The 27,388-nt window shown below is 39.5% G+C and overlaps 1 protein-coding gene across 11 annotated transcripts in view; it reads right to left on the reverse strand.

Moving 5' to 3' along the window:
* The window catches only part of TENM2 (teneurin transmembrane protein 2), a 1,678,453-nt gene that overhangs the window by 1,294,588 nt on the left and 356,477 nt on the right, over positions 1-27,388 (reverse strand). For 9 of the 11 annotated variants that reach the window (XM_055285327.2, XM_055285329.2, XM_063642606.1 and 6 more), the window contains exon 1: positions 2,747-3,244. The exons of 1 other annotated variant lie outside the window; for it this stretch is intronic. The gene's annotated coding sequence lies outside the window, so the exon portion shown is untranslated. Of the gene's footprint in view, positions 1-2,746; positions 3,245-27,388 lie in introns of those variants that run through there. One more of the 11 variants, XM_055285321.2, reaches the window with a different exon arrangement.

The following is a 27,388-nucleotide window of genomic DNA, read 5'->3' on the forward strand; positions in this document are numbered from 1 at the left end:
AAAGTAGGAACTCTAACAATACAGCCAAATGTGATTGACAAGTTCCATGAATCAACAGTCTCGGATACCTGTCTTTCTACATAGCCATCTCCCCAAGTTACCTTCTCCCCAGTAAGTCCAATGCATGCTGAAATTTAACAAGAAGACCAGTTGAAATGAAGCTATCTAAGTTACCAGCAAGGCTATCAAGATGATAGTATTATTTTCATACATTAACCTGAAATCAACACCAGGCACAAAAAGTTAAAATAAGCTTAGTTAAGATTTAATAAAAAAACTTAGTAATTATTATCATAATAAACCCATCAACAAGCCACAAACACGACACCACACCAAACGATGTAAGAGTCATACAAATCCAGTTGATTGAATAGTAATCTAACCTGGCATCACACCCAAAATGTAGATATGTTTAATATTTTAACACAAATGCTCAGAGCTTTTCAGAAGTTGCCAGGAAACTAGAAGTAGAAAGAGGGGTGGGTGGGTAAAAAAAACAACCTCAGTAGGAAAAAAATGTTCTTTAAATCAACATACTCGTAGTCTTCGAGTCTAGTGAAGATACTGAAACTGAAGCTAATTTCGATGTTTCATAAATAAATTCATGATCTGAATATGTTACATAACAATTAGAAATCTTGCCCCATGAGCCTAGCAAAATAAGCCCTTAGCCTGGTCAGTTATCTTTTCATACCATGATGTGTGTGGAATATGCCAGAGAAATAATACAGCTGCCCAGCATGGGGTATATTGCTTTTTGGTTTGGGTCCTAGAATGAGGGAACCTGATGCTTTAGGTGACTTGGGTTCTTAGGATTGAAGTTTACTATATGAAATCATTTTTCTTTAGTACCTAGACAAACAAATGCTTCACTCAAAGACAACTGTGGTCTTAATGAATGCAAGCTGGATTTCCCCCCACTAAGTTGATCAAAACAGTCCATTCAAAGGTCCATGAAAATATTTTAAAACAGTAATATTGCCATCTCAAGGGACCCATGAATAAGCTGAGCTTTCATTCTAAATAAAATGCCTTATTACTTTCAGCAGACTACAAAGGAAGAAATAAGCTTTAGGTCTTGGGAATTCTGTTCACAATTTTAAGAAAGGCTTTTGTCAACACAGGGGACCCAGAACAGGTGAATCTGCGTGGTGCCTTAGAGTAGGTTTTTTTCTATATAAAAGAAGACCTGACTAGTTGAGTTAATTTACAGTTTGTTTTGTTTCTCAGGACTGAACAGCCTTCACTGTTTCATGCAGTTCTTCCAACATTAGTTAAGTTTACATTAAAACAAAGTTTAAGAGTATTATTGCAAACGTACTCTTGGCACATAGATAAGTTGCTGCTCTATGATGTGGCAACCACCTAGCAGAAGGAGGGTTCCTTGAATAACAACATCTTCCCTCTGTAGAATGTATGTGTCTCAGAGTATCCCTGAACTGGATGTCCTCATCTCAGTTTAGAGTTCAGGGTTTCTCAGGATGATGATACATGTACAGAAACTGCAACCTGCTGTACCGCAGAGGCCCCCTTCCTCCATTTAGGCTGCCATTATATTAGTTCACTTTTCCATGGCTTAGCAGAAATTTTACAACTATACACTGATTCCTTTCTAAATTGCTGATTTGCCTTTACCTACTGGCCCTTCAGTTTTTCTGCTGAACTGGAACTGAAAACTTAAGAGGAAAAAAGCAAAACAAATAAAACATGGTAATGATCAAGAACCCTCCAAAGAACTTTAAATGATATGAATGCATTAAAGAGCTGTTGTATATTAATTTTTAAATAATATTTAAAACAGATCCTGGCAGCCAGAGTTACAGAGTGAGTTCTATTTTTAAGAAAAGAGTTAGAGTTCAATTTGCATTCATTATGCTGGCTATTTTAAATAATTTTATTCCATGTGTATGCAGAACCCCCCCCTCCATTGACAAGATGCCACTTCAACTAAGATCTAAGAGAGATATTGCTGTACGTGTCTCATAATTTTGAATAAAACAGTACCAGCAATCTCCCTCTTTCTTCATAGCCCTAAATTTATTATTAAGTAAATTTAGCAATAGCTCAATCACTGGAGTCCAAGACAGTATGTGATGCACTAAAGCACTTATATGTTTATTATCTTTGCAAGCAACATGGGTAGTGGTGTCTATTACTGCCTCCTGCAAATCTGTAGCAATGTGATGCAAAACGGCATTTTTAAAGAAATTCTCTTTTGGAATGCAAATGATTCCTCCTGCAATTTTGCATATTTTAGCCAGCATGTACCATACAGTAGTTCTGGAATCACTGGCATCTCTCATGCTGTCAAAACTGAGTCAAATGCATTGTAATCCTGGAGAACGATAACCTTAAACAGCAATGCAACGTTAAAATGCATCCTAAAAAAAAATCCCTATAATTGCGATGAACATTAGAGAGAAACCGGCAGTCCTTCTGCAGGGAAATAGCAGTCTGCTCTAGCAATCTTTCCCCTCCCCCCTGAAACTCATGCAACTAATGATGACCTCCCGAAGTGCCGAATTTAAATGTTCCAGCATTCATCTGAGGATGAAGGAGGAAAAAAAAATACATAGAAAACCATGAAACAAGTTGTAAACTGCACAAACGCAAGGAGAGAGAGAAAGAGAACTGCAGCTGATTCAGGAGCGATTGCAGAATGAGGAGCAACAGAAAGGAAACAAGAAAGAAAGAAAAGGGGAAAAAAGCCTTAAGCATTAAAGAGTAAGAAGTGAAAAACATTTACCAGCAGCTCGGTCAGTAGCTTCGCTCCCTGACACCATCTACATAGATAACTTAGCCTAGAGTCTTCGGTCCCAGCTCGCTTTGGAGCAAAATTCCTTCACTTCGAGGGGGCAACACACACCCTCAAGAAAGAGAGAGAGAGGGAAAGAAGGGGAAAAAAATAATCCCAAAGACCAAGACAGGCTTTCCCCCTCCTCCCTCTTACCCGCCCCCCGGACTCCCCAAACGGTGCTCGCTTCTGCACAGTTCTGCCTGCTGTGCCGCTGAGCTCGATGTTGCCGCGGCGGCTGCTGCTGCTGCTGCTGCTGCCGGTGGTGCTGCTGCTGCTGCTACTTCGGAAACGATTAGGAGGAGGACGCCCAAGCACGACCTGAGCCTGCGAGCCACCCAGGACCAATGTGCAACCTGCTCTGGAATCAAACCCATAACACACGCACGCACACCCAGTGACTCCTGCACGCGAGCTCTCGCGCGCACACACGCGCTCGCCCGCGCGCCGCACAACACACGCGCGCACACACACATGCACACACGCGCGCGCGCACACACACACAAACACACACACACACACACACACAGAGCGCCGTGAGCCGCCCGCCAGCCCTCGCGGTCCCTGAATGGGGAGTGCGAGCCAATCCCTGGGCCCCGAGAGCGAGCACCGGCCCAGGCCGCCGGGGTTGGGTGGTGGCGCTGGGGCTGCAGCTGCTGTGGCTGCGGGGTACGCAGCCAGGGAGGGGCTCACGGCTGAGAAAGAGGGGCGCTAGGGACACGTGCACCCCTTTGTCTGCAGAGAGAACCCCAGCCGGGCGTTTCCAAGACCAGGAACTGAGCGCGCGAATCCCGGGCGGCTCAGAGTTCAGTTCGGCTCTAGGGTTGGCCTGAGGAGGCTTGGATCCCTGGCTGCACGCACCGAGGGATCCGCTCTGCACCCGATGCACCACATCTATGCACCACAGCTACACCCAGGTCTCTGCAAACAGGAGAGCACAGCAAGACTTCGAGTCCTGCGGACGACCCGAGCCTGCTCTGGCTCTTCGCGAGCATGTCCAGTGCTTGGCTGCACCCAGACCGCTTCTTCCAGGGTTAGGAACGCAGAGCAGGGGCAGAGCCGAGCTATGTAGCTTCCAGAGAGAAGCAAAGGTTCCAGAGCCTTCAGCCGCTGCTCACCTGCCTCATCTAGGCTGCCCGGTGGCTCTGAACCTGCACCCAAGGACGTAGTGATGGGGAAGCTAGACTTCCAGACGTCAGAGAGGAGTTATTTCATAAAGGGAATCTTTGAAAAGAAACAATTCTTAGCCCAGAAAAGGCTGTTTCAGTTTACAGGGTAATTAACAGAAAATCCAGCAGAGCCTGGTGGTTTTAATAGTAACAGCTGAACAAGTATTGCTTGCTTACCATGTGCAGGCTCTGTGGAATGTGTTGCCTATGAATTATCTGATTTTAACCTGTTCAGACACTGTATGATCCACCCTAGGAGGAAACCAAGGCCCAGAATGTTACCAACTGCTAGTATATCATACCCAATACATCAAGAATCTAAACCCTGCGGTCTGGCCCTCAGTCACTGGAGACAGGATGAGGAGTGTGGATGAACGCTAGGCAAGCACAGCAAGGTAAAGGCCTGGTGGGTGTTTGGGTGATAACATCCTCTGGCCTTCAAGCTGTACCTGGCTTGTTGTCTTCAATAACTTACAAACCTTGAAAAACTGCATGCCTGAAATTTGCCAATGTCTTAATAGTACTAATAGTAATACTACTTATCTCTTGATTACATACTCTTGGTCATCCTTTAATTAGGTGCCATCTTAATCTTTAAAGGAACTCTGTAAAGAAACTATCCTAACCCCCTTCTACATATGAGGAGGCTGAGACTGAGATGTGGTGTCACTTCCCTCAAGGGACAGGCCCTGAATGAAGACACTGTTTGTCCTATTGCAAAGTCTAGGCTGTTTTTTACTAGAATATGCATCTCCCTTAATTGCCTTCTGAATAAAGCCATGGGATAAGGCCATGGCAGTTACTTTTGATTTCATTCAAGAAATTCATTGATTTTGTAACATTCACTCATTCAAGGATATTTACTGAGCATTTACTTCCTTCAAAGTGCTATCCTAGCGGTGACAGGGGATGACAAGGGCATTATCTCTATACTCTTTGGGCTTAAATTCTAACAAGAAGACAGTGATCATATGCTTAAAATGCTAATGAGGGGCATTTACTGAGGGCTTGCTAGGAATGCATTTCTCTCCCCTCTTCATCTAGCAAACTCCTATTTATCCTTCATCTATCTGTTCCAGCATCAACTTCTTCAGGGAAGTCATGAGATCTTTCTGGGTTATTACAGGTGTTCAAGGCATCATGTAACTTTAAAAAATTTGTGGTAGCTTCCGTTTTCCATTCGTGTTATGATTTAGCTAGCGTATGTCTCCTAGACACACATGAACCCTCTAGACTGTAAACTCCATGGGAGCAAGAATGTGTCTCTTGTAATTAAACTCACTCTCACTCTCTACCCCGCCCCCCCCACACACACACAAACTACTCTTGGAATAAGAATAATAATTCCTAGGAGAGGGGAGCTGTTTTTATTCCCAATTCACAGATGAGTAAAATGTGGCTGAGAGAGATTAAGTAGCTTGCCCAAGGTCACATACCTGGATAACTGGCAGAGAAGGACTCCCACGCAGGTCTGTCTGGTGCTACAGTCCACATGACTAATCCCTGTCATGTTGTCCAACAGCCAATCAGACTACATGAAAGGGGATCATGGGAAATAAGGTAGACAGATGCTGGGGATGGCATTATGGGGGAATACAGAAATAACAGAGATAAATCATTCTGTATAGTAAGAATTAAAGAGGCATGCAGTAGAATTTTTTTTTTTTTTTTTTTTTTTTGAGACAGGGTCTTGCCCTGTGGCCCAGGATGGAGTGCAGTGGCATGATCTTCACTCACTGCAACCTCCACCTCCCAGGTTCAAGTGATTCTCATGCCTCAGCCTCTGGAGTAGCTGGGATTACAGGCATGCACCATCATGCCTGGCGGATTTTTGTATTTTTAGTAGAGATGGGGTTTCACCATGTTGGCCATGCTGGTTTTGAACTCCTGGCCTCAGTGATCCACCCGCCTCAGCCTCCCAAATTACTGGGATTATGGGCATTAGCCACCTCGCCAAGGATATTCTTAATCTACTATGGGCACCCACCGTGTGCTAGGCAACTTGCTCAGATTTTTTTTCTCTTAACAACAATTCTTTTGGCTAAGCATGGTTATTTCCAATTTACAGACAATGAAACTCAGACTCCCCAACAAGCCTGACTATAAACTCCAGGGGTACAGTGATATGTCTACTTTTAATTTCCCATTTTATCTCATAGTATCTGCCAGCTACAGTCACTCTCTGTCCCTCTCTCAATCCCTCTCTTACACACACACACACACACACACACACACACACACGCAACTCGTCCAAGGTCTTACAGCTAGTAAGTAGCAGAGTTAGGATTTGAGGCTAGGTCTGTCTTCACAGTTTCAGGGGAGGTTGGTATGGGGGTGAGGTGTTGCAGTTTAGCCATGCTATAGTATTTGATAATGCTCGAGGATCTAACTGCCAGGGAGAGGTACCGCCGGGTGCATTTTCCCCTTCATCAAATCTTTTAAGGAATTTGAGATTCAAAGACTTAAAAGTTATTTTACCAAGGTCACAACCAGTGTCATAATACAGAGCTACATTCTAAACCCAGGCATCTCTCACTACAGACGTGTGGTACAGGATGTTGAAAATGGCACTGGGGCCTTCCAAGATTTTCAGCAAATCCTGGCTGGGGGAACCCTCACTCAGAGAGGACATGCTGTCCAGAGCCAAGCAAGCCTTCTGCACCACTCCTCCCACCTGTTACCGCTCCTCGAGGCTCCCCCTTTGTTCAGTTCAGGCCTTACCTGGAACCCAATGCCTCACCGCCTCCCTGCTCATTGTCAGCAGCAGCAGTGGCTACAAGCCACAGTAAAGTAAAAACTGCATTTTGTACAGCTCTGCTTCTAAGCTGACTGCTGGGCATGCTCAGTGATAAAGGGAAGCTTTGATTACAAATAGGAAGCTTTTGTGAAACACCTTTCCATTTTGGAGTATTACTTTGTAACTGGATCAGTGTGTGTAGCCCTTGGCAGAGACCCCTAGGCTATACCAATCAGGTCTGTAAGAATGAGATGCTTCCATACGGAAAAATATCTGCATCCTTTGCATGCTCTACCTTATCTCCAGCATTCATCTCCCTGTTCTGTCCTCTCTGTAAGCGCACACAAAGAGCATCCACAAACTGTATCCATTCCATTTACATACCTCACAGCTATAGACATATGCATCCAGCTACAAAGACATACCAGCCCTTGACTGTGGATTTGTTTCTTGCAATTGTTTGGCTATTAACTTGCTCTACACTGAAATGTTATGAATAAAGTGAACTTTCTAAGAAAAGGTTAAATATTAACCTCTCTTTTCTCCCTCCTCCACCCCCCTCCCCAGAATAAATGTATTCCCTAGAAAATGCTTCAGGCAGCAGAAACGTCTCGGGGATTTTTGATAACCTCTTCCTGTGTATAAGGTAGGCTGATTTTTGTTCACATGTGCAGTGCAATCCTTAACTCGTGATGAGAATAACCGGTTAAGAAAGGCATGAAGGGCAACCTTCAAGGAAAACTTTGCAGAAAACTTAAAGTGTTAGTTGATATTCTGCTGGGGCACCCAGGACATGAACTTTTAAGCTTTTTGAGAAGTCGTGTAACAGCTGGGCATTTTAATGTAGATCATCACAGTTATTCTTCATGGCAACTCTGCAGCAGGTACAGTCATGATCCCCATTTCATAGATGGGGAAACAAAGGCTTCAAAAGAGCAAATCAGTTACAGCCAACTCATACAACTAGTAAGTATCCAAGGTGGAATGTAATACCAGGTCTGTCTGCTGCCGAATTCTGTATGGTGAACTCTGCATTCTGCTGCCTCAAACTTCCAACATCCATTTGAACGCGGAGGCAGATGTAGGGAGGGGTGATGGTGACGGCTCATTTGTACTTGGTGTGCACAACACTTCGTGTATAATAGTACCATTATTTTCCAAGAACACTTAAACTCAGTTAGGATAGCCTCTCTAAGGGAGCATTATTTGTTTTATTTGGCAAATTAGAAAAACTGATGTACATGGAGCTTAGAGGGCAAAAGACCAAACAAAATGAGTGTCACTGGAGCAAAGGCGTCTGAGTTCTCATTGATGAGCCTTTATTCCCTTTGCTTTTAAATAGCATTGCACTGTAATTGTCAACCATTTCCCAGGTCACATAGTCTCAACAGACATTCTCATCAATTTTGTAAAATCCTTTACAGAGTATACGTACTAGAGAATTTTCACTTTCATCAGGATGGGAAATTTAGAAGTAGAAACGAACAGATTCTTTTTTAATCACTGCAGTTCTCCATGTTTGTTTCCAATGTCTTCAACATCCTTTAAAGATGTTTTAGTAGATGCTGTGACTTCTCATTTTCAAGAGAGGTCAGGAAAAACCCTTGAAAATATAATCCTAATCAGGCAGATTAACCTGGTGCCATTAGTTCACTCATGTGGCAGCATTTGCATTTTTGTATAGGGCACCTTGCATAGAAAAGGGTAACCAATGAGATCTTGGTTCTATAACTTAAGGGTAGAAATCTTGTTTGCTATATTGTAAGATAATTATTTATCCTTCCAGAAATCAGTTAGATAAAAGGCATGATGTCTGAGAGCCTCACACAGATGTAATAGTACAGTTTGATCATCCCAAATCCAAAAATCTGAAATCTGAAATGCTCCAAAATGGGCAACTTTTTGAACACCAATATAACTCAAGTGGAAAATTCCATGCCTGACACCTTTACTTTCTGATGGCTCAGTGTATACAAATTTTGTTTCATGCACAAAATGAGTTTAAATATTTTTTAAATAACTTTCAGACTGTGTATAAACTGTATATGAAAGTTAAATGAATTATGTGTTTAGACATGAGTCCAATCCTTAAAATAACTAATTATGTATATGAAAATATTCCAAAAATCTGAAAAAGTCTGAACTCTGAAACACTTCTGGTCCCAAGCATATTGGATGGGCAACACTCAACCTGTGTCTGAATTTTAAATTCCAAAAACCTTTCTTCTTCTTCTTCTTCTTTTTTTTTTTTTTTTTTTTTTTGAGACAGAATCTCGCTCTGTGGCCCAGGCTGGAGTACAGTGGTGCGATCTCCGCTCACTGCAAGCTCCGCCTCCCGGGTTCACGCCATTCTCCTGCCTCAGCCTCCCGAGTAGCTGGGACTACAGGTACCCGCCACCATGCCTGGCTAGTTTTTTGTATTTTTTAGTAGAGATGGGGTTTCACTGTGTTAGCCAGGATGGTCTCAATCTCCTGACCTTGTGATCCGCCCGCCTCAGCCTCCCAGAGTGCTGGGATTACAGGCATAAGCCAATGTGCCCGGCCTCCAAAAACCCTTTACATAGTTGTTGAAAGCCCATAACGAATGAGAAAACAAGAGGAAAACTGCTATTTCTACGAAATTAATAATAGTAAGAAACAGAAACTGATAACCGGAGGATGAAGAAGATAAAATTTAAATTTTCCATAAAAAATTTGAAGGCTTAATTTAATGTGTAGGTAAGCCTTCCAATACTGCATTTCAATAGCACTTCTGGATGTTTTCAAATTACAGTATTGTAGAACAGCAATGATGTTAACGATATTTACTTTGAATCCATTCTTCAATTGCAATGTAATGTCAAAAATTAAAGCCTGGATTCCTCAGCCTATCACATAAGGCTCTTCATATTGTGACCCAGGAGTGGGATGTGCCTTTCCTCACATAAACCAATGCGCTCCAACACATTTGATCAGCAGTGACTGCGTGGATAGGTATTTGGAGGCCATATCTACACAAGCGACATTGTTCTGAGTGATGAGATTGATTCATTGATGGCTGCTGCTGGTAGGGACCCAGTATACTGCTGCAAATGCCATGCATTTCCCCAGTATAGGGCCAATCCACATTTCCTAGATCATGTCTTCTATCCTTTTCCCTACCTAGGCCCTAGTTAAATGATTCTCATAAACTATAATTTCCTTTGTCCATGGTTTTCCTCTCTTATTTTGCCTCCATCTGGAACATCACCCAATCCCCATCAGTTCCACAAGCCAGATCCTCTTTCAATGTCCCACTCAGGCACCATCTACTCCAAAAAGGCCTCCCTGAATTCCCCAGCCAAAAATCCTCTCCCCCTCTTCTGACGGTGCTTCTTTGTTGGTGTTCGTCATGTCTCCTTTATATTAAAGTTATTTATGTTCTTGCCTTCTCTTTCCAGCTGGACAACAAACCCCTTGAATGCAATAACCTTGTCTGGATCATCTTTGAATCCATCACTGTGATTCACACAAAGACTTGCACTTAATAAAGTATATGATATAGGAATATATAAATAAATGAATGGCGGGTACTCAATACTTGTTGAATTAATGAACATAAGATTGTTATTACTAGTCGCCTGCAATGTCACAAAGAGATTAAGTTATGCTTTGTAGGCCAGAGAACAGGGGCTGATGCTTTGGCGGCCCTATGAGTAGCTAGGCTCTAGGGAGATGGTGACAAAGCAACAGCTCTAGAGCAGCTCAAAGGGCAGCAGAAGAGACAGGAAAGTAGATGCTCATATGTAATAGGTGAAGCTGATAACGGGAGACTTACAGAAATTTTTTTGTCTTGAAATTGCTGGCAGGTTAATAAAAAGCTGATGAGCACACTGGATTAGAAAATGTTATATAATATTTTGATGCACTTACTGGCAAGGGGCTCAGTCCTAAAATAACCTTTTGCATTTGTTACTGCGTGTGCATGCGTGCATGTATGCACACGTGCATTTTCACATGCTCATGCTTGCTGGGATGCGTAGAGTGAAAGGAGCATGCAGAGATTCCACACAATCTCCTGAAATGTCTCCAAAAAAAAAGAAAAAGAAAAAAAAAAGAAACTGATGATTCCCTTCAGATGAAAGAGAAAACATCCCTGAATAAATAATACCTTTCAAGAGGCTTAATACATTGTAAAGAGCATTTTCACTGATTGGTAGAAATTCTTTTTGATTAATTAATTAGTTAATGTTTTCAAAGCATTTTCAAGATGAAAAACATTTTGCGAGGGCTATATAATTGTTATTTTTCCTATGCACCCTGGCTTTCCACATTACTAGGTTTGTTTTTCTCTCCTGTTGCTCACCAAGGCACGTATCCTCACAGAGGCATGGTAGGGAATACTCTCAGAGAATAGAGACAGAGAGATGGGTTACTAATGAGCAGGCAATAAGAAAAAAAATAACTCTGAAAATACACTTTAAAATTATATTTGAAATATAATCATACAAGAAAATGGAGAGGAGCATCATGCTAAAAACTAGTCATATCCTTTACCAGGAAAATTCCTTTTACTCCCTTACAAAAAAACCCCACGTGCCTTGTATGTTGCCTGGACTAATACCTACAGTTTAAGGAATAACAATGACTATCTTTTACGAAGTGCTTCCTATAGTATTATTATTATTGGCTAGTACTTGGCATATATTAATAAAATTTTTCCTCAAAGCAACAGTTTGAGATACCGTTATTATAAACATTTCATACTTGTAGAAAATGAGGACTACGGAAGCTACGTTACTCACCCAAGGCCATTACATCTTGGCAGTGACACACCCCAGCACTTGACCGTGATGTTGGGAGGAAGGAAAGGAGGAAAGGGGAATGAGAGGGAAAAAGAAGGAAGTAAGAGGGAGCGATGGAAAGCAGAAAGAAGGGGAGAGGGAGATGAACCAAAGATTCTCATTTTTAAAGAGTGTTAGAAATTCTGACTATAATCTACTCCTACAGTATCTGATGAACACCAATAGATTAATAAATAGAAAATAAATGAAGCCAACATGTCTTATTGGTGAAACTAATTCACATGGCAAAGGTGATGTAGCTTCATTTCCAAAGTGAAGATCTATATTCAATACAGCCTCTTCCGACATTCTGCCCACAGACCCAGGCCCCTAAAATCTTCATTATCATCAAATGCCATGGCACCATGGGGAGAATGAAGTCCAGGATCAAGAGTCTCTGATTTCCCTTTGGTTTAAAGCAACCGTATAGTATCTTAAAAAAAAGAAAAAAAAGAAAAACAAAAAAGCTTCATGATAGAGTGAAAAGAACAAGGGCTTCAGATGACAGCTTCGTATCACCTCAGCCCCTTACTCGCTGTGTGACCTTGGTCCTCATTACTTAACATCTCTGAATCTCAATCATCCTATTTACAAAATGGGGACGAAAAAGCTCCTCTGCTAGATTTGTTGTGACAATTATTTAATTGTGAAAATACATGGAAAGCAACTATCAATGCCCAGAATATAGTAGGTGCTTCATTTTTTTTAAAGTAATTCCAACAGTCTGTCCCCCCTCCTTCCTCTTCTCTGTCTCTCTCTCTCTCTCTCTGTTTCAAGCTCATGTGGCCTGGCCTGTTGAAGAACATGCCAAGAAATTCCCAAGCAACAGGCTCCAGAGTGCGAAAAATGGTGGATTGAGCAAAGTAATGCCACTGAAACCAACTGTTTGGTTTAGCTGTGCCTCTCCCCACCCCAGACATTAGACCATCCATGTGATGGACAAGATGTGTAATCTCTGAAATGGGTGAGCTAGTAAGAATCTCAGAACACTAAGACCAAGTGTTTGGCACAAGGACAAAAGCGAAAAGACAGGTGTGCAGAATGTATAGGCCTTCTCGGCTGCAGGTTTCTCACTTAAGGGGGAGTAATTAACAAAGCTCTTTTCAGATATGAGATGTAAAGATGCTAAATCAATGGAGGAAAGTAGCAGAGCAAATCCTGCCGTCTCCATCCACCAGCTAGGTGACCCCAAGCAGGTTACATTACTTTTTCAGCTTCAGTTTTTCTCATCAGAGAAATGATTCCTAAGCTAACCCATTGAAAGGACTTAGGAGAGTGCCCGAATGTTAGCAGTGGCTTTGGAGGTGATGTAGAGGGAGCCCTCTCCTAGAGAAAAGATGGGGCTTAAAATAAGCTATTCGTGCTGAGTGGGGCTGCCAAAGGGGAATGAAGGAGCAAAGGAAGGGCAGCAGTATCGAGAAGGATCTTTCGGACAGTGTACAGCTCTGCCAAGGAGCAGCAAAAAGGTTGTGATGCGGCTCTCATTTGTATGTGTTTTCCAGAAGCCTCCAGAACCTTCGAGGCTGTGTTCCCCTCACCCACTCCACATTCTGAGAGGCACAGGAGACCCTGAGCTCGCTTAAATAGGAAGATATTGAATGGGTTGGAATTCGACTTCCTATTTTTCTTTCTTTTTTCTTCCCCAAAGCCTTTGAACAGTTCACAGCCATCAACAAGCATCCTCAGAGAAGTAACAGGTTAGGGCAGGTCAGTACTCTGCCCAGAAACCTGTGAGGAGGCGAGTTATAATAAGAACGCTGTACTCGCTGCATCTTCCCGACCTTCTATCTCTGGTAAAAGAGACGACCTCCGCGTCAGGGCTTCCAGAAGCACTCGCGAGTGCCGTGTGATTATGTCACACCGACTTGGAGAAGCAGAATGCCCTTCACAGTGAAATGAAGTTGGAGAAAAAAGAGCGCAGAGTATTTTTGGTTCTGAGATTAAAAGGCCTGTGTCCTTTCCTGCCAGCCGAGATTCCACCCCACCCCCCTATCCCCAACCAAGAACACTTCAAAGATATTCTAATAGGAAAGGTTGCCAAATAATTGTCAGAGAGGATTAGTATTATCAGTGACCAAACTGTGAGTCTTTGGTCTTCTGGCAAGCCAAGTGGAAAGCAGAGCCAGCTCCAAAAAGCAGTTTCTATGGAGAGCAGAGAAGTAGCCCTGATTCCGGGGGTAAGGGACTTAGGCAGCATTTAGCACCCCATATGAGCAGACCACTTATTCCTAGAACAGACCAGATATAGGGCACATTGCCCTCACTTCTATTCGATGATAAAGACCAAACATGCAAAGTAAAGGCAAGCAATACACAAAGTAGCCATTAAGGGATTTAGATTAGGATAGGTAATTACCCCGCTCCTACCCTCAACCTCATTCCAAATGGGTTCCAAACCTTTACAGAAAGCTCTAGCAGCCGAGAGCACAGCCATGGTCATTGGGAGGAAAAAAGAGAAGAAGGGAACTAGAGCCAATAATATATCTCACTTAACATTTCAGCTGGAGAGAAGGTAGCAAAGAGGAAGCAAGATAGTGGTTCTAGCAAGGAATTATGTCATTCCACTCCCCGAATGTTAACACAGATAGAGAATGCAATACAAGTTGATTTGATAGCCTAGCTGGAGGAGAAAACCTGAGAAAGTGAGAGACAACTGGAAGATTCTTGTTGGGAATATTTCCTTATCAAGGATCTCCTTATGAGCCATGTTTCTCCTTAAGAAAAAAATTGTATCCATGTGTTTCTTTCTTTCAATCGTTTTATCTTACAGATTTCATCATGTCATAGCTCCCTCTTGCCTGTAAGATTAGCTTCAAAGGGCATGTCTTCATGTCTTGACCTTTGTCATGTATTTTAAACCTACCCTCAAGTACCATCTAACCCCACTTTTCAATTATGAACCCCACATTTTGATCACACAGATTCACGATTGTTTTGTAAATGCATCATTATCTGTGTACAGCATGGTTTGTTTCTTTCTTTTGCAATGATCTTCCTTTCTTCTCCACGTTTGGTAAACTATTTCTTTTTTCAAAGCTAATTTTAATAGAATAACGTTATTCTGAAATCTTCCCAGATTCCTCCTGGAAGAAATCAGAATTCTGTCTTTGGTGATTCATCTTATATTATAGATGCTTCGTCTTAATGATATTTGAAATTTTTGATATGATACTTATTGTGCTAATATATTGCTAAAATACTGAATCATTTGTGGGCTTGGAGTCTTGTCTTATTTTTATGGCAAATGGCTGCCTACAATAGGCAACCCATTATTATTATTTTTTCCCAAATGAAAATAAGATGGGTATTCAGAGTCTGAATATCAATCAGTTCATCTCACCTATTTTATAATAGTTACAATGATTGAGATCATGTGATCACGACTAAAGCACACACCACCATCTGGTGGCAACATACATAAATTGTAGTATCAAGTTTTAAGATACGGGTAAACTTTATGAAATTTCTCCCTGCTAGTTTGAATTTTAAAATAGTGACTAGGCTGGGAGCGGTGGCTAACACCTGTAATCCCAACACTTTGGGAGGTCGAGGCGGGCGGATTACCTGAGGTCAGGAGTTCCAGACCAGCTTGACCAACATGGTGAAACCCTGTCTCTACTAAAAATACAAAATTAGCTGGGCATGGTGGTGGACACCTGTAATCCCAGCTACTCAGGAGGCTGAGGCAGAAGAATATCTTGAAACCGAGAGGCGGAGGTTGCAGTGAGCTGAGATTGCGCCACTGCCTTCCAGCCTGGGCAACAAAAGCAAAACTCAGTCTCAAAAAAAAAAAAAAAAAAAAAAAAAAAAATTGTGACTACTCTAAGAGTTACCATTTTTGATCATTTTGGTAACACATTCTTATATTGATGATTAGCAGATAACTTCATAGATACTTTTAATGCACTGGATTATTCACCTACTCCAGTTATTTTCAATTTTAAAATTCTATTCATACGCTTTAAATGGACGCAGTTTCATGTAAATCTTATAAATTTGATATTTTAAAAGTCTATTTGCAATACAATATCTTTTCATATACAGTCTGTGCATGTGCTTTTGTTCCTGTAACAAATGAACCTACTATACGCAACATAATGCCTTAGACACTGCATTATGAAAAGTTTTCTCTTGGGTTAAAAGAATATAATGTCAATACATGTGCCCAGCACTTGACCAACCAGACATCTCCATAAGTTAGCACATTTTTAAGCCTAAAATGGTTGCTGACACTTATAACAATGGTCCTTAGGCACTGTCGTTGCTATTGATCTGAAAGGACCATCAAAGAAAAAATCATATTTTGTGTAGTTTCAGGATTAAGAATGTGTAGTTGATATAAGAGAATATCATTTCCCAAGAGTAGTAATCCTTCTCAACCAGAATATTGTATCAAATGCAACACCCTAGACCATGACCACATAGAAAATTTATGGTATGATAGTTACCATATTGCTGCTAGACAAACATCTAGTAGTCTTTCTTCTACTATTACAACTCTCTTTGTGTTCCTCTATACAGTCTTCCAGTATTGAGGGGGATGTATACTATGGATAAAGTAACAAAGCTGCTCTATGTGCACTGGCTGCCACTCAGAGTAAGATGCAGCCTATATCTCTTTTCAGACACATAACATAACTCCAATGTCAGGCTGCTAGAGGAGATAAGAATCCCTGAAAGTAAAACAATGTGTTTTGAAGACAAGAACTTGCTTCCTGAATTGCACCCAAGTCTGAGAGTTTCACTCTCTATATTTGTGAATTGAGAATTCATGTGGAGGCCTCTGTAAGGACCTCCATACCTCTGGTCTCTCCTTCCCCTAATCTGGTCTACAAATGGTCACCAGATGACCATGTTAAGCCATCTCTGTACACATCACTTTTACTTAGGAGCTCTTAGACTTCCAACTTTCCACAGAACAAAATCCTAACTGCTTATTATAGTGATCAAGGCACCTGAAGACTTGAGCTCCACTGTATGGCACCCACCTCACTATGCTCTATATTCCACCTATTGCCATGGGTACCATTTGCCCATCACCAAATGTGCTCTGTCATTTCTTTATATTTTCCCCTATGCCAGTGCTTCTCAAGCTATAATGCAAATGCAAATCACATGAGAATGCAGATGTTGATTCAGGGGGTCTGGGACAGACAGCCTGAGATCGCACATTTCTAACCAATTCCATGGGATGTCAATGCTGCTGGTTCCAGGATCACAATTGGAGCGGAAGGGATCTATTCCAAATCTCAACCTGCCCATCCATCTCCATTCTCATCCCCTGACATTTCTGACTTTTGAAACAGTGACTTATTCTTGAAATATCAACTCTGACTCTCTCTCCCTTTTAACATTTTCCCTAGTACCTCCAGTTCAGTGTTTTTCAACTTGGATGCACATTAGAATTACCTGGGGAACTTTCAAAAATCCAGCTGTACAAGCGCATGCCAGGTCCATTAAGTCAGAAATTCTAGGGTGGAGACCGAAGGCATCTGTATGTTTTTAAACTCCTCAGGTGATTTCAACCTGCAGCCAAGTCTGAGAGCCACTGCTTTTGGATGGAAGTGATTTGTTTTCAATACTTATAGCTATTTGTTCTTACCTGTGTTGAACTTGAACTTACTGTAAACTATTCTTGTCTTCATAAATGTCTTGCTTTTCCTGCTAGCCTGCATGCATTTTGAGACTAGGGTATCTGTCATGTCTTGGCAGGTGGAATACCTTAGCACTTATTCAGGGGCTGTTGGGTCAGGGTCCATGTTCAAGTCGCAGATCTGCACATACAGCCTTGCCACGCACCATCTTGGTGTCCTTGAGCTTATAGTTTAAGCTCTCTATGCGTTAGTTTTCATCTCTATACGTTGGAAATAATAATGGCAGTTGCATCATCAGGTATTTTTAAAGAATAAGATAAGGCATATGAAATGCTAAGTAAGTACTGGCTCACAGTGTCTACTCAATAAACGCTAGCCATTATTATTATTAATTAGCCTTCTTTGTATGTCTCACATTGTACAACATAGCAGTAAGCAGTCAATAATCATTTGCTGGATGAATAAGTCAATAAATGATGGAGAATAAATCATATTTAATTGCTCTAAAATAAACCCAGAGCAGTCAGCCTTCCACTGAAAAATTCACGATAATGAATGTTAACTATTTACAAGTGCTTGTAGGTACCTCTATGGCCATTAGCCCAGTGAATTCAAACCTAAGAAAAGATAGAGGTTCTCCTCACAATGGAAGAAATCTGACAAAAGATAATAATGACCAAGTCTCCACGAATGCTTTAAAGTTATTCTCAGTAGCATGTGCCCACTCAAATATATTAAGCCTATTAACATAAATTTAAAAGGTTACATTGAACATATTATTTTCTGTAGGACACCTTTACAACCCAACCCAAGCCAAGAACTTGCTGAATTTCATAATCCCAAAAACGTGTGAATATCTGTCCTTTAGGAATGAGCAGTGCTTTGCCTTCCATTGGAGGGACACTGTCTTGGCCACCACAAGTGTAAACAGCTCAGCTTTATAATGATTCTTATGTCAACAGAGCATTTCATTACCACCGAACAGTAAAGCAGGTAGGTGACTGAAGACTGCGAGACGTAATACATAATGTGATGGAGCGGGTGAAGTCTGCCTATTACCAGTGTGAACAGAGGCCTTTTGTTGGAATCCATCCTGGTGGAATGAATAGCCCCTGTTATGTTTATTGATTACACCCGAAGTATTGAGGGAGAGGTGGCTGGAGCTGCCCAGAAAAATAGTCAGATGCCATTGTGTGCCTTTCATTTTGGCAAGGCCAGATAATCAGTCAGAAATTCACTTTTAAACGCTAAACAGAATGTTCAATAGTCTTACATCTCACGAGAATAAAATCAAGCAGAAAAAGAAATGTCTTAAGTCACTTGTATTTGAGAACTTTTCACTAACTCTGTGGCTGCCATCCTAGCCCGTAGTACCATTGACCTTTGCCTGAAGAGCTGCTACAAGGCCCCCTTGGCCCCACTTTCTTCCTACACAGTCAATATACTCTTAAAAATTCTATCTGATCATGGCACTGTCTCACTTACAGCCCTCCAATGACTTCCTACTGTAGTTTCAATAAGATCCAGACTCCTTGGTGGTCTTACTAGTTCTCAAATGGTCCAGCCTTGCTTAATCGTTTGACCTCCTCCCAGGCTGTGTGGATCACCACAAGGCCCTGCAGGCTCTTCCTGCTCCTGACAACTTCAAACTGATTTTTCCTTATCAACTGACTTTTCCCTTTTACACTTTCCTGGAGTACTTTCCTTAGATTTTGCAGATCTTGTCCCTCATCCAGTCCTCCCCTCAATGCTCACAATCCCATTACTCTCCTTTATTTTCTTCATAGAAGTTATCATCATCATCAAGTACTTTATAATTGTATTTGTTCATTTGTTAAGCATCCTTTTTTTTAAAACCGAAGTTTGTTCACCTTTAAAGATCTTTGGCCTCAGGTAGCACTGAACACAACATAAGGAGTGAACACTACATAGTTTTGTTTAAGTAAATGAATGAAATTAGCGGCTTACTTACCTTTACACAAACTATTTTTTTCACACACAACATGCATTAACATCAGTATTTTGACCCAAACCATAACCCTCTCCTCTTCAGAAATAAATAAATAAATACTACTTCAGGAAAAATTTCTGTACCTAAATGAGAATGATTTTCCTTTTGGTAGTACTATTATATATATATATATATATATATATATATATATATATATATATATATATATATATTTTATGTTATTGGCATGGAAAAACACTAAGATTTGTTATCAACAAAAGCAAAAACAGAGAAATCATGCCTAGTTATCCTTTATTATTATATATTATGATATTTCCAAATGGAATCTTACAATACCTGGTTTTTTGTGACTGGCTTTTGATTTTTTCATTTAGCGTAATGTTTCTGAGATTCATCTATGTTGTAGCATACATTGGTACTTCATTTCTTTTTATTGCTAAATAATATTCCATTGAATGGTTATACAGTGTTTTGCTGATCTATTCATCAGTTGATGACCTTCTGGGTTGTTTATACTTCTTGACTAATGTAAATAATGTTGCTATGAACATTTCTGTGAAAGTTTTTGTGTAGATGTGTTGTCATTTATCTTGGATATAGACCTAGGAGAGAAATTGCTGGATCATAGGGTAACTATAGGTTTAACTCTTTGAGGCAAGCTATTTTTTAAAGTGACTGCACTATTTCAGATTTCCACCACCAATGTATGAAGGTTCTAATTTCTCCACATCCTTACCAACATTTGTGCTTGTCTATCTTTTTTAGTATGTCCACCTCATGAGTGTGAGGTAAGACCTCATTGTGGCTTTGATTTCCATTTCCCTAATTAATAATGTGGCATCTTTTAATGTGTTTCTTGGTTGTTTGTACATATTCTTTGGAGAAATGTCTATCCTGATCTCTTATCCATTCTTTTATTGGATTATGTTTCTTTTTATTATTGAATTTCTAGAGTTTTTTTAATATATCCTGAACGTAAGTCATCAGATGAATGAATTTCAAATATTTCTCCCATTTTGTGGAGTTTTTTCTTTTTTACTTTCTTAATGGAGTCCATAAGGAAAATTAAAAAAAAGTTTTGATGAGATCTAATTTAATCGTTTGTTGCTATCTGTTATATCTAAGAAACCATTAACTAACCTGGTCTCACAAAGCTTTACTCTATATTTTCTTCTAGGATTTTTATAGTTTTAGCACTGACGTTTAGCCTACGATTAACTTTGAGTTAAATTTTGTTTATAGTATGAGGTACCAGTCCAACTTCATTCTTTTGCATGTGGACATCCAGTTGTCCTAGCACCATTAGTCAAAAAAGACCTTTCTTTCCCATTAAACTGTCTTGTCACCTGTGTAGAAAGTCACTTGGCCATAAGTATATGAGTTTATTTCTTGAATCTTCTATTCTATTGATCTCTATGTCTATCCTCATGCCAGTTCCACATTGAGTATTTCAAGCTTTGTAGTATAAATTTTGAAATCAGGAAGTGTGAGTTTTTCAAATTTGTTCTTCTTTTACAAAATTATTTTGGATATTCTGGGTCCCTTGCATTTCCAAAGGAATTTTTGGATCCAGTTGTAAAATTCTGAAGAAAAAGAAAAAAAGCAAGCTGGGATTTTGACAGGGATTGTGTTGAATCTGTGGATCAATTTGAGGAATATTGCAATCTTAACAATATTCATTCTTTTTATCCATAACCATTGGGTGTCTTTCCATTAACTTAGTACCTTGTTAATCTCTGTCAACATTATTTTGTAGCTTTCAGTGTACGTATCTTATGCTCCAATTGACACAATTATTCCTAATTTTTTATTCTTTTTGATGCTATTGAAAATGGAATTGTTCCCTCAATTTAATTTTTACAGATATATCCAAAATTTAATATATTGAACATAAATGATTTAGTCAATTGCCTTTCAAGGAAATTAACAGATAGCTGATTTTGTGCAAATTTGTATAACACCAAGGATGTTGTTCATTTTTAACTTCTACCATTGTACTCTTGTTGCCAAATAAGAAAATTAGGCAACAACAGCTGAAGAAGTTAAACTAGGAACATTTCTCCAATAGACAGTAAGATGCAGATGTTTAAACAAGATGCTAAAAATGATATGGGTTAAACTCTCTCCTCTCTTTATTTTAGGTAACACGCATGGCTGACAGCATACTCTCATATGAGGTTCTGACACACACAATCTTCCTGACAGGATTTATTAATTAGGAAGGAAAAGGGGTTTTTAAAAATTGCAGCAAATTTTATAGAAAGCATAAAAATAAATTTAGCCTTCAAAGTATATTTCAAGACATCTATGGACACAATATTTTGAAACACAATGCATTTCTTTTTTATATTATGTTGAGTGATGTTATTTATTATAAGAATTTTATTTAATGATATTGCTGTCCCAGTGATATATTTTATATACTCTACTTACTGAAGTATTGTTCCCTTCAAGCTTTAAAGTTTTGGAGAAACCAACTCTAGAGTCTTGTTTTTAACTTTAATTGGTAATGTAGCCTCAATACTTTTCAAACACTCAAATGAAAATACTTTTGCAAATCAGGCTTCTGGCACCGGTCTGACCCCTCTGGCCATTGTTTTACACTTTCATTTTCTTCTAACATTATGGAAGGAGAGGCAGGTGTGTTAGGGATATACAGCTGTGTTATTACTTGAAACAGCTGGTGCCAAGTTGTCAAAAGAAAAGCTCTCCTTTCCAAATATTGCAAGCCTTGTGTAAGTAGACATAATGTAAGCTATGTACCCACAGTTATTGATTCTGCTCATTGACAGCTGAGGTGTTTAATATATCCATCCCCTTTGTAATGCCATCTTAAAACTCTTTGAGGATTAGGAAGGCGGTTTTCTCAAAGGTATTCTTGAGAGAGCAAAGGCCAACTAGCCCTGTAGTTGTGAGGGCTCTGACAGAAACTTAAGTGAGGAAAATGGAGCAGAGAGGCTAGCAGATATGTTCTAACCTGCCACAAATAACGATTTTTAAAAAGCCCCAGAAGAATGCACTTTGCTACTTTACATAATGCTATAATGCATTAACTCATGTACTATGACTAGTGAAAGTTTATTTATTCATTTATTTCTGCCGCAGGCAAATACTGGATAAATGCTTACAATAGCAGGTTAGCAGGTGTTTCGGCTACAGCCATTAGTAAGTACCTCCTTGATGTACAGGAATTGTTTGACTGCTTGCCTAGTTCTAGCCCACATGGAAATTGTCAAAGCCTTTAGCGATTTGCAGAAAATGAAAATAAAAAAAGACCAAGGTTTGATGCTGTAGTATTTAGATCAATAGAGGATTTGCTACATTCATGCTTGGATAATCAGCTCACAATGGAATGTGCCAGATGCATAGTATGCATAATCTATACATCAAGAAATTCTTACTCATCTTCACCATCAACGCATCTTTTCAATTATTTATTTATTTGGAAAAATATTCTGAGACAGTGTTCAACTGCCTCACTAACTGTACCCTATGCTAATAAATTTTAGATACTTCTTCAGCAGTTCACTTTTATTATTTTGTGTAATATACCTTCAGGCTACTGAGTGCATCTATAGGTTTCCCTCTCTCCATGATTCGTCGTCCTGTGTGCTTAGCAGATCAGTGAACTGAACTGATGCAAATGAGGCTTGAAATGTTAAACACAACTTGTAATATGAACGGTTTTCATATCGAATAATTTTGTTCCTAGAGAATCCTAGGGAGATTAAGGATGCACATGGTGTCTGCAATGTCCACCATTTACATGAAATATCCCAGCAGTAGATGGATAATTACCAGCTCACACTAGGAATACAAAGAAAACACAGCCAGTTTATCCTGTCCATGTAAACAGACTGGGGAGTTTTTCTGGGAATTAGGTCCATATAAAACTTACTGAATACAGAACCAAAAATAACTGCAGACTTCTGTCTGATACAAGCTTTTATGATCGGGCCTTGAGGTAGTATTTTCCTTACAACTACAGTTGCAACAATTTTCTAAGCCCAGCTGAGAAGCAAAATGTGTAAGGCTGAGCTTTCAAGCTAGCCACTGTCAACTTATCTCAAAACCCTGAGAAATAAGTTTTTCACAAACTGTAGTGCTAAACTGATTTTCAGGGTATGTTGATACTGCTGTTTTGTGCACAATGTGGAAGAATTCCTTACTCTGGGTACTGGGGAAGGCAGTGAGGCAATGTTATCCAAACTGACTTGAAAGTTTCCTAAACCAAGTCCTTGAGGTTTTCCAGTTCATGAAAGTCAAACTGGAATAACACACCTGAAATTCACTGCCAAAGGAGGCACTGCTGGAGACAAATAAATATGCATTGTTAAGACACAGAATAAGGATGTCTAGCCATCACAAAGCATAGAGCAGTGGTTCTCAACTGGGCGTTTTGCTCCACAGATAATGTTTGGCAACATCTGAAGGCATTTTTGGTTTTCACACCTGAGGAGTGAGGGGGGGATGGGTGCTACTGGCACCTAGTGGGTAGAAGCCAAGGGCGCTGCTAAACATCCTACTATAGGCAGGATATCTCTCTGCTGCAAAGAATTTTCCAGCCCCAAATGTCAATATAGTTGAGTTTTGAAAAACCCAGGTAGAGAGTAGTCAGGCAACTATCTTAGTGTGCCTCAGAATGAGAGGAGATTTGGGACTGAATTGTTCAAATAATTACTTAGAAGTCTTCACTTGGCTCTGTCAGTGGAGGGCTGGTCTGAGACCACAAATAAAGATGCCTCTGCTTGAGTTAATCAGTGTAAACATCCAAAGGCTATGGAGGTTCCTTTGGAGTGCAGGCTGAGACCAGCCAATCAATTGTATCTGGTTTTAATCCATCATGAGGGGCAGTCTATCCCACAGGAACTGACAGCGAAAGGTGATGTTTCAGAGGACTAACGTTACATGCTGATTCAGTGGTGCCTTAACCTCATTCTTGCAAGTACCATTATTTAGTTAGGGTTTATAAAGCACTGTGAAGATAGAAAATGCTATATAAATGCTAAGTATCATTATTATTGTTATCATCTTTCTGAGGAACCGCTTCTGTGAATGATGTGATAGTACGAAAACACACACACAGATATCACTTCATACCCATTTGTAGTTTTGAGGAGAGGTTACTATAATGAGTAATTCACATTGTGCCATCTCCTTTGCACTCTGAGTTAAAACAAATTAAATAAAGCTTAATTAGAGAGTGTTTTATGCACTACAAAAAATGCAACTGATTGATATTCTGAGTAAATACAGGTTAGCTACCGGAGAAAGAATACTGAAAAGTTTCCAGAATTATAAAATCGAGACTGAATTATTGCCATGATATTAAACATATGAATGAAGCAGATAAAATCCCTCTATATATTTTAATTTTCTAATTGTCTTTTTTGGTATTTAAAATATAATATATTGTAGCATTTCACCATTTTTAATGAATGTTTGAAATTCTACCATTTTCACAGTACTAAAATTTCTATTTAATTTTAATTGTGTGGGGAAGGGTCTCTTAAAACACTGTGTGGGAGAACAATAAATAAGCAAATAAAAACCTTTTTAAAAAGGCCTACTAAAATGCTAATTGTAAAGTGATTGCTTAAAAAGTAACTGCTGATGTATTTGTAAATTATTTCCAATTTAATTTTGTGATGGCAGTTACTTTCTAAGCTGGCATGCTTTTCTTGAGATTTTGATTCAGGTAGAAACTGTCAAACTGTCAATGGATGTGGTAGTCACATTTTGACTGTTACGCCTAAGGCAGTGTGGAAAATACCGATAGAATATGGCACCACTAATGATTCAGTCATTATGGGAACACAGGCAGACATGGTTTACAGTTGCATGTACATGTTGATTGTGTTTTCCTGTTAGCCTCCTTCATTTTTATAGAAATCTACAGAAAACCAGGTTGATCCAATTAATAAATTTCTGCCACTTTTGGCCCATATCCAGTCAAACTCTTTGGCCTACTCCTTCGTGACTACTTAAGATACCTTTTACACTGTCAGAGACAAAGAGAATTAAATTGAGGATTTATAGCAGAAGCAAATTAATTTCTAAAATAAAAAAGAAAACGTCTTCTCTGTAAATGCTAAAATCACAACATAGTTATATTTTTGCATTTATATACATGCTAATTTCTCTACTCAGCGCCAAAGTAAGATAAATCCTGGTGCTCAGCATCTGCCTTTTCCCGTTTTCCATGCTAGGTTGCCCCACAGGCTGGTGAAATATTACTTAGGGCAATAGTATCATGACAGAGTATGCCATCCAAGCAAAAAGAGAGAGAAAAAGGAGAGATGAGGTAGTTCTGATGAGCTGATCTACAGTTTTGCAATCAAAAAAGATGGAAAGCAAACTGAATTTCCACCTACTTGTAAGATTTGTGTTTAGGTTTGGTTTGCTCTTATTGTGAATTATATATAGCTGTTGGCAACATAGGCATTCCCTGATAAGAACCACTTAGGCCTTAATCTGTCCCTGTCTCCATCTTCTAACATTTAAAGCTGTCCCACGGAAAAGTAGGGACCCAGTGACAAACACTTAGGGATCCGGCTCACAACTGGGGAGGAAGATCAAGGTAGAAAGCAGAATGAACTAAAATTCTTCAACATTCACATGGCCCACTATTTTATTGCTATATCTAACCAAGCGAATGAACATTTTCAGAAGTCTTTGGAGTGGGCCCCCATTCATCCAAAGAGAAGATCGAGGAAGAAATGTTTGTGATGAGTGTAGACATGTACGGGGGTAGACCTATAGCTGAAATCATCAAATGTCTACTTCTATTTAACTTTTTTTCATTTGCTTACACACACCTATTCAAGATTATCTACTTTTAAACACTTATTTGGATACAATTCAAGTACCATACTATTCAACTATTTGAAGTATACAGTTCAATGGTTTGTAGTATATTCACAAAGTTTCAAAAAGAAACGTATACCCTTCAGCTATTACCTTCTTGTTCCTCCATCACCTCCCCCAGTACCAGGCAACCAATAATCAACGTTCTGTCTCTATAGATTCCCCTTTTCTAGATATTTCATATGAATGGAATTATATAACGTGGTCTTTTGTGCCTGCCTTCTTTCACTTAGCATGATGTTTTCAACTTCACCCATTTTGTAACATGTATCAGTATCCCCATTCCTTTTATAACCAAATACTACTCTATGGAATGGATCTACCATATTTTAATTATCCTTTTGTTGATGGACATTTGGGTTTCACCTTTTGGCTGCTATGTATAATGCAGCTATAGACATTCATGTACAGTTTTTGTTTGGACATATCCCTAAGATTAGACATTTTTAAGTATTAATTTATGCATGTTTTAATACTTTCACATTTCCTGAAATAACTTCATTCAAATTCTTCACAGGCATCTTCAACATCAATCTTCATCAGCAGTAAAGTCACTTTTTGACTGATAACAATGTTTGAGAGAACGTAATTTTCACTTTTATTCCAATTTTTTGGCAACACAGAACTTTTAAAATCCATCTATGATGATCTCCCTGAAAATTTTATCTTGATCCACAAGAGCTCTTTTATATAACATTTGAACACATTGCTAAACATTTGCTTGTTTTCTCATTCATCTGGAAAGTTCATATAGATGGTCTCCAAGATGTAACCACTTAGTCTAATGCTGTTGAAATGAACTTTTGTCAAGGCTTGTTTACAAAGATACCTAGTGCTTACAAGTGAGGCAGACCACAAGAATCATTACTAATTTTGCATTAGTTTGTCTCCTTTATTTTCCCAGTTTCATCGGTTGATTTCTGTTAGAATCCAGAAGTTTCTTTGATTGAGATAATTTCTGGACAGCGTGTTTTCTATTACTTTTTGCACTCGCTGTTTCTCGGGCTGGGATGCTTTTTCCTCAGATAACAACGTGTCTAGATCCCTCATTTGCTGAATTGTCATTTCATTTCACAGAGGTCCTCATATCTAAAATTGTAACCCCACTTGAGAATTCATAAAAGAAACTCTTGCTTCTGCTTTATTTTCCTCCTTAACACTTAACAATTTTCTAACATTTATGTAGTTTTCTTATCTACTTTGCTTTATTATTTCTCTCTCCCACTAGAGTATAAGATCTATGAAAGCAGAGATTTCTGTATTGTCCTCATGGCTGAAACAGCACCTGGAAAAGTGTTTGTACTTACGAGGCAATAAATATTTGCTGAATAGGTAAAATTGTCGAATAGGTCATCCTACTGCTCAAAAATAACATAAGCAAGGGAGCTCCCCATGTAACAAATCAAATAAGTGGACTCCCTTTTTTGATAATGAGTAATTCTGGGGAATGATA

The sequence above is a fragment of the Symphalangus syndactylus genome, chromosome 7 (genome assembly GCF_028878055.3).
Source record: "Symphalangus syndactylus isolate Jambi chromosome 7, NHGRI_mSymSyn1-v2.1_pri, whole genome shotgun sequence".
Lineage (NCBI taxonomy): Eukaryota > Metazoa > Chordata > Mammalia > Primates > Hylobatidae > Symphalangus > Symphalangus syndactylus.